Source organism: Gekko japonicus, unplaced genomic scaffold (assembly GCF_001447785.1).
Source record: "Gekko japonicus isolate JY-2015 unplaced genomic scaffold, Gekko_japonicus_V1.1 scaffold3913, whole genome shotgun sequence".
Taxonomy (NCBI): domain Eukaryota; kingdom Metazoa; phylum Chordata; class Lepidosauria; order Squamata; family Gekkonidae; genus Gekko; species Gekko japonicus.
The window spans coordinates 4,311-12,458 of NW_015167661.1; the positions used below are offsets into that span (position 1 = coordinate 4,311).

The 8,148-nt window shown below is 48.3% G+C and overlaps 1 long non-coding RNA gene across 1 annotated transcript in view; it reads left to right on the forward strand.

Moving 5' to 3' along the window:
* Positions 1–3,023: 3,023 nt before the first annotated feature.
* LOC107112908 overlaps positions 3,024–8,148 on the forward strand; it is a 7,413-nt gene continuing 2,288 nt past the window's right edge. Inside the window, exons 1-2 of the long non-coding RNA XR_001482597.1 lie at positions 3,024–3,056; positions 5,610–5,717. This is a non-coding gene — a long non-coding RNA (uncharacterized LOC107112908). The remainder of the gene's footprint in view (positions 3,057–5,609; positions 5,718–8,148) is intronic.

Sequence of the window (8,148 nt, forward strand, 5' to 3'; positions counted from 1 at the left end):
CTACCCATCCTACCCCAGGCTTTTAGTCTGCAGCTAAGGCCTACCTTGTGCTTTCTGCTGGTCAGTCTGCACACTCCATTTTCCTAGTATAATCCCCATTTTTCTAGTATTCCCTTATTTTTCCATTTGGCAAGCTTCATCTCTTCGGACCAGGTAAATATTGTCAAACCAAAGAATATCCTGCTAAAGCTACTGTGTTAAGGATCTATCTTTATTTCCTAGCATATGTATAAATGTGTTTGTGGTTGTGTATTGTTTGAATGATATATATCTCTCAGTAAAGAGACATTATATTTTACTGAATCCAGTCTCTGTGTTTGTTCAGATACTTACAGCAAGGGTGGGACTTCTGTATACATTGGTGAGAACCCTAATTTGCCTATTGCCCATTAATAATCATATTCACCTAGATTAATTAATAATTAAAGGCGATTTGGCTAACAGGGTTGAAATTAAATCAGATGAATTTTTGGCTAACCAATAGGAGGAATTTCCTGACACAGCGGTTCCTCAGTGAAACAGGGTTCCTCAGGAGGTGGTGGGCTCTCCTTTGGAGGTTTTCAAACTGAGGCTAGATGGCCATCTGACAGCAATGCAGATTCTGTGAACTCAGGCAGATTATGAGAGGGAGGGCGGGAAGGGTGGCCTCAGTGCTTAGTTCTCGTGGCCCTTCCTTACACTCCCAGGGAAATGCTGATTGCCACTTTGGAGTCAGGAAGCAATTTTTCTCAAGGCCATTATGGCTGGAGATCCTGGAGATCTTTTGTCATCTTCTGGGTGCAGAATAGGGGTCACTGAGTGAATCTCTGCATTGCGCAGGAGGTTAATGTTTGTGTCTCTCCTTTCCCCCGCCAGAGAGAACCCTCTCCTCATACGCAAGTGACTGAAGGCATCTTTACACAGTCAGAGGTGACCCGAAAGAAGGGGAAAGAGATGGAAGAGCAGAAACCAGAAGGATCTGGAACTCACAAGACAGCAAGAAAAGGCCCCCAACCCACCCAAGCTGGGAGTCGTGCTGAATTTTGGAAAAGTCCGGGGCCAGAGCTCCATTCTCAGCTCACTGCAGTCCCAGACGTACATTGCCAACACTTCCGGCAGTTCCGCTACCATGAGGCCGCTGGGCCCCGAGAGGTTTGCAGGCAGCTCCAGGCCTTTGCAGCAACTGGCTGAAGCCGGAGAGGCACACCAAGAAGCAGATCCTGGACCTGGTGATCCTGGAGCAGTTCCTGACTCTCCTGCCCCAAGAAATGCAGGGCTGGGTCAGAGGATGCGGGCCGGAGACCAGTTCCCAGGCAGTGGCCCTGGCCGAAGGTTTCCTCCTGAGCCAGGCAGAGGAGAAGAGGCAGGCAGAACAGGTGAGGGGGGGGGTTCCCTCCAGGTACGTCCAGTTCAAGCAAGGATATCTGACATTATCCTAAAGGTTCCTGGCCAGACATCTGTCCGAGTGCTAATCGTTCAAGTGGGAGATTTAACAGTCTCCTTCAGCAGCCTCTTCTGCTAGAGAATTTCTCAGTCCTCCAGATATAACTCCGCAGGTCTGCTGACGGAAGGGTGCAGAGTCTGGGAGTGGGGCAGGAGCCATTCCTTGGTCTCTTTTCCATTCCGTCTCTCACCCCTCTCCCTCGCTGCTGTTTCAGGTGTCAGGACCATCCGTGGAGAAAGAAGCTACGTTCCCTGAGGTGGAAGGAGCTTCCTCGGAGCAAGAGCAGAGAGCGCAGACCCAGGAGCGTGGCCACGATGCCCTCTCCTGTGGTAAGGACTCTTTGTGCCTGGATACGATTGGGGCCCCCAGTGAATCTGATGGGTAGAGAGTTCAGTTTAGGAAAGAAATTAAATGCTTCTTCACAGCACACAGAGTTGGTTTGCAGCACTCAATGTCCACCAACTGCGGTGCCTCTGAGAGGAGATGAGAGAAATTCGTGGAGGGCGATTCTTCTTGTTAATTAAAATCTTCATATCTCACTTTCCTTCCATAAGAGGGACTGAAGGTGGCTGAAAGAGAAAAGGCAGACAAACCGGGGCAGAGCTCTTCAGCCTGGCGAATGAAGGGAGCCTCCACCTTCTGGGGCAGCAGAGCTCTGAGAATTATTTCCTAGGGGCCGATTAGTCGTGGGGGAAACTGGCTTCTGTTCCCCTGCTGAAGGAGGCATCTGGTGGGTTGCTGTGGGAAACACCCCCCCCCGGGGGGTCCCCCGGGAGGTTTGGGGAGGGGCTTTGGGAGGGCTCGGGACAGATCAGCCGTCATGTTGCTTTTTCTTGTGGCTGAGAAACTGGCCTGCAAAGAGACACTCTGAGAACTCATTCACATGACCCCTGAGTCTCCAAATGCGCTCAAGTCTCGCGTCTGGGCCGAAGGTGACCCTGATGTGTCCTGTGGAGTCTTTCCCACCCCCCTCGCTCCTTCCCCCCAGGCCAGACACAGACCCCACAGAAGTCTGAAATGCGTTGGCAGCATTTATGACCCCCAGCGGCTCACAGGTGCCTCGTGCTTCACTTCTGCCTCTCCCTGAATTTAGTATAAAATGTGTCGAGTGTGCGCAGGGCCGGGTTTCACGATCTAAGGAAGGGGGCGTGTGAAGCAGGGAACAAGCAAGCAAACTCCCTTCCTCCCTCCTTTGTCTCAGGAACAGGCAGTGAAGAGATGCTGTTGAGCCGTCGTCTTCTCAGAGGTGTGGAAACAGCTGCTGCCCCTCCAGTCCAGGTAGGGGAGAGGAGCGGGGGGGGGGACAGTCGGGGTCCCTCCTCCTTTCTCAGGGGGGCTTTTGCTCCTGCGGTTTCTACAAGGTGTCCGGGCGAGAGATCTTCTGAACACCGTTCCCTTGACACATCCCAAGCCCATACATCCTATCCCTTCGCAGACTACTCCCTTCCCGTGTGCCGTCTCTGCCTGGCATAATCTTTTGACGAGTGAATCTGCTTTTTCTTTCAGGGTCCCTTTTCCTTTGAGGAGGTGGCCGTGTATTTCACCGTGGCAGAATGGGCCCTGCTGGATCCGGGACAAAGAGCTCTGTACAGGGAAGTCATGCTGGAGAACTATCGGAATGTGACCTTTCTGGGTAAGGATCTTTCATAGGTGCCAAAGGTGCGAATTGCTGCCATTGTGAGGAGGCGTGAATCAAAATACTGAACAGCTATTCACAGTTTTGAGGCCTGTAGCACTACTTGGGGAGGGGCTGCAGATGATCCCAGGTTCAATCCCCAGCAGCACCTCCAGTTAAAAGGATCAGGTAGGAGGTGATGTGAAAGAGCTCTGCCTGAGACCCCGGAAAGCTGCTGCCGTATTGAGGAGACAGTATTGACTTCAGTGGACCAAGGGTCTAATTCGGTAGAAGGCAGCTTGCCATGTTCACATGTGTGGTCCTGCCCAGGGGCAACTGAGGCAGAGTTGGGGACGAGAGACCCTCAGAAAGACCCTGCAAGGGGCCTGATCCTCATTTCTCTGCTAACAGCCTTTACAACACATCTCCCCCCCGGATGGGGTTAGAAATGTCCATTCTGCCCGTGATCTGGAAATGATCCTGTCAAGGACCCAAGCCTGGGTCCCCCCCCCCCCGGGGTCACTCCTCTTGTGCCTGAGCAGCACCCAGTTCAGTGGTGTTGTGTCCTGCAGGCGTTCCTGGGAATCCTGAACTTCTACCACGCCTTCCTTCCCCACAAGGCGGCGGTGGCAGAACCCCTCCATCGTCTGTTGGACAAGCAAGCCCTATGGGTGTGGGGCCCCCGGCAGGCCGCTGCATTCAGAAACGTCAAAGAACTTTTAATTTCGAACGCGGTCCTGGCTCACTTTGACGAGTCTCTGCCGGTGGTGCTCGCTTGCTACGCCTCACCCTACGGCGTTGGAGCTGTGCTTGCGCTTCACCTGCTGGACGGCCGGGAGGTCCCGATCGCATATTACTCACGCACTCTATCTGCGGCGGAACGGAACTATGCCCAGATAGACCGCGAGGGACTTGCAATCGTGGCCGGGGTCAAGAAGTTCCACGACTTCGTCTACAGCCGGCCCTTCACGATCGCCACTGACCACCGCCCGCTCCTTGACCTGTTCGCGCCCGACCGCAGGACGCCGCAAGTCCTCTCCCCACGCATCCGAAGATGGACCATTTTCCTGGCGGGTTACGACTACCGGATCGAGCACCGTCCAGGGAAAGCCATGGGCCACGCCGACGCCCTTAGCCGCCTCCCCCTGCTGGACGTCGTAGAGGACCCAGCTCCGGTGCACCAGATCCTCCAGGTGGAGGACCTCCCTGACACACCTCTCCAGGCTGCTGACATCGCCTGACGCTTGACCCGAGACCCCATTATATCCCGGGTGCTGAGCTGGGTGGTGAGGGGGTGGCCTACGAGGGTAGAAGGGCCGGAATTCACAGCATTCAAGGCCCGCAAGGATGAATTGTCAGCGCACAAAGGCTGCCTGCTGTGGGGAGACCGGGTTGTGGTCCCCAGCGCCGTGCGACAAAGAGTCCTGCAGGCCCTGCACGAGGCCCACCCGGGCATCGTGAGGATGAAAGGCCTAGCCAGAAGCTACGTCTGGTGGCCCGGCATCGACGCGGAGGTAAAAGCATGGGTGAAAAGGTGCCAGGCCTGCCAAGCCGTGCGACCCAGCCCACCAGGGGCGCCACACCACTCATGGGAATCCACCCGTGGTCTCGGCTCCACACTGACTTTGCCGGACCATTCCATGGACTGTTGTTTTTGGTGACGGTGGATTCCTACACGAAGTGGTTGGAGATCAGCCACGTCTCCGCAACGTCCACGAAGGCAACCATCCGCGCCCTCCTAAGGCTCTTCGCCACCCGCGGCCTGCCAGACACCATCGTCTCAGACAACGGGACGGCGTTTACTTCCGAGGAATTCCAGCAGTTCCTCAGCGGCAACCTGATTCAGCACATCAGGACGGCACCCTTCCACCCCGCGACCAACGGCCAAGCAGAGCACATGGTCCGGACAGCGAAGGAGACCCTCAGCCGTCTATCGGAAGGGGACTGGGAATGCCGCATCGCCCGGTTCCTCCTGGCGCAGCGAACGACGCCTAACCCGGTAAGCGGCCGCTGCCCCGCCGAACTGTTAATGGGCCGGAGGCCAACGATCCTGTTAGACCGCTTGCACCCCAGCCGGGCTCTGGACCAGCGGAAAGACTCCGAGCAGAGGGAAGCACCGCGCGGGTTCTTCCCCGAGGAACCCGTCCTTGCCCGGAACTTCGGCAGGGGCCCGGAGTGGCTCGCGGGCCGCATCATTCAACCAACGGTGTTACCATGGGTGCTTGCAGTATGGCATGCGCAATGCCTCCTAGGGGTTGGCTTTCTCTCGGACAAACAACATCGAGCAGACAAGACGACAACATTTAACACAGAAATATAGGATAGAGGACAATACACTATTGGGCTGTCAGCTGACACAGTTCCTGGGAATTAGTAGCATTTGTGGCCAATCTGACCTCTGGATACACGGGGGAAATTACTCAGGCAAAAGCCCGCCTCTATAGCCAGAGTTGATTTGGGCTCCCAGAACCGGTTCTGGTCTGGTTCGGGTAACAACGGGCACCGTCATGTATGAGGTGTCCACGGTATAAGAATGACCTTTCTCTCTCTCTCTCTCTCTCTCTCTCTAAGAAACAAGAAGTATAAGAGAGACTACAGTGGAAACAGACAATGGCCTTGAATCCAAAGAAAGGCTGGAGAGTTCCTCAAGAGGATCCCAAGAGCATATTTCCTTCCCAAGTAAGCTGGCTGAAACTGAGTATCCTTTTTTAAAACATCTTTTTATTAATTTTCAGAAGAAAAAACAGAATAATCATACATTATTTTCACATCCCAGCAAAACAAAAGAACCAAACTGGAAGCAAAAATTTACACACAGATAATAATCAATTCTGTATTCCATCTCTAGTAAATTGTCATCTCTTTGGTTTTACAAATCATGTATTTCATGCCTCTCTACAAAGTTGTAAAAATGTATTCTATTCATTTTATTAAATTGTCAAATCTCTCCCTATAGAATTACATTCCCAATACTAAATACCTAATTTTTAATAAACCACTTTTTTGAACATATCTTAGTAGTTACAAATCTGTCTATTCTTTTTTTAATACTTTCTTTATTAAATTTTAAAGACATAATGTCATTAAAATTCAATAAAGAAAGTATTAAAAAAAGAATAGACAGATTTGTCTATGCGAGTTATAGTGAAAAATACATAAGATATGAAGAAATATTTACTGTTGCAATGATGTTGAAAAATGTAATTTTTGGTTGGGTATTTGTTTAAAATATAAAGGTTCTTAGACATACATTCTAAAGTCATTACCTATCACCTTATCTTCTTTTATTTAATTCAACGGATATCAACAATAGCTGAGTTCTTCAATAGTCTTCTCAGCAAAAATTTCTCGAATGTTTAACCAGGCCCCAACAGGTTCATGACCTTATTTTCCAATCTTAACCATATATTTTATATATTACATTCTAACAACAAATTAGTACTCACAACTTTAGTCTTATTTTATTCCTTTACATTATCATGGCAAAAATAACCCCTATAAAAAACATTAGAAATAAAATTTTAAAAAAATAACTCAAGTGTTTATAGCCATTTACTGGGGGGTATCCAAGCATATAATTAACTCCAAAAATCAAATATTCAAAATTAAAATCCTTTTAAGCAACAACAGAAATAAGCTTTGAAGATAACACAAAAGAACTTAACCATTAGGCTGCACAGAGGTCTAAAGTTCTTATTATCATTCCAGAATAAATCAGAATATATTCTAACAATTATTACTCATAGCTTTAGTCCTATTTCATTTTTTTACGTTATAATGGCAAAAATAATCCCTGTAAACAACATTAGAAATAAGAATTTAAAAATAACTCAGGTGTATATAATCATTTACTGGGGAGTATCCAAACATATAATTAGCCCCAAAAGCCAGATATTCAAAATTAATGATCTAGAGTCAGATATAAATTAATTTTTTCCACTCACTTTCTTTCCCCCCCAGTTAAAAGTTATTAATAGACTACCCCAATCCTTCTTACAGTACTTAGTTACTTTGTATTATGCTAACAAAAATAATCCTTTTAAGCAACAACAGAAGTAAGCTTTGAAGATAGCCCAAGAGTACTTAACCATTAAACTGCACAGAGGTCTAAAGTTCTTATTATCATTCCAAAATAAATCAAGATGCCTTAGTCCAATACATTCATTTCCGTCCTTTAACACCATCCACATTTCATTTGGTTTATAAAAAAGAAAAAGAATTATGCTACCACAGATGGCAACCCTGTTTCCTGAAGCGCCCTCTTCTCTATGATCAGTTCTTGGTGCTTCTCCTCTTTATACTCATATATATCCACTCCATCTTGTTTTTCCTGTTTAATCAGATCTGGCACATGGGCTTTGCAGTCCTTAGTCCTTTTCTCTGGAATTTTTTTCATTTTCTTGTTACTCCACTTCTTCATATCTGCATTAAGCTGCTTTCGGGCATTTCCTCCTGTAAATCCTACTGTCTTGGCTCACTTTGCCAAATGCTTTACTCGAGTTTTTATCTGGGAGTGTTTCTTCTCCGTCTCCATACAAAATGAGTCTTGTGCTTTTTTCTCTTTCTCTGAAATCACAGAACGCTGACATTGCAGGGGCTCCTCCTTCTCTTCCAGGTCTGGTTTCTGTTTGCTTTCCAATTCTAGGTCTTTATTTAGAAGGTTCTTAATAATACTTTTGCAGGCAGCTTCAGCTGCCTGCTGCACCTCGTTAAATAGTATTTCTTTGAAGTGGTCCAAGGTTATATATCCAAGTTCACTGTTTTCTAAGTTAATTAATATTGTTTCTCCTGCTGAGTCTTCTTCCTTTTCCCCAATTAACGCCATTTCCTTATCACTGCTCCGTTCCTTTCCACGGCCGCTTATATATTTCAAAAGTTTGAGCTAATCTTGTGGGAGTCATTTAATGAGGGTCATCACAGATTGTGAAGAGAGCAATTGCGTACTCACAAGTTTCTTTTGTTGCAAGACGAATCAAAGAAAAAAAACACCCATAAATGAAACAGTCTTTAAAACGGCTGGTCGCAGCTAAAGAAAAACATGGGAGCCATGTTTCTTTCCCTCGGTTGCTCCTGCTTCGAGGCAAAAAACAGCTCACCCCCACACTTACCA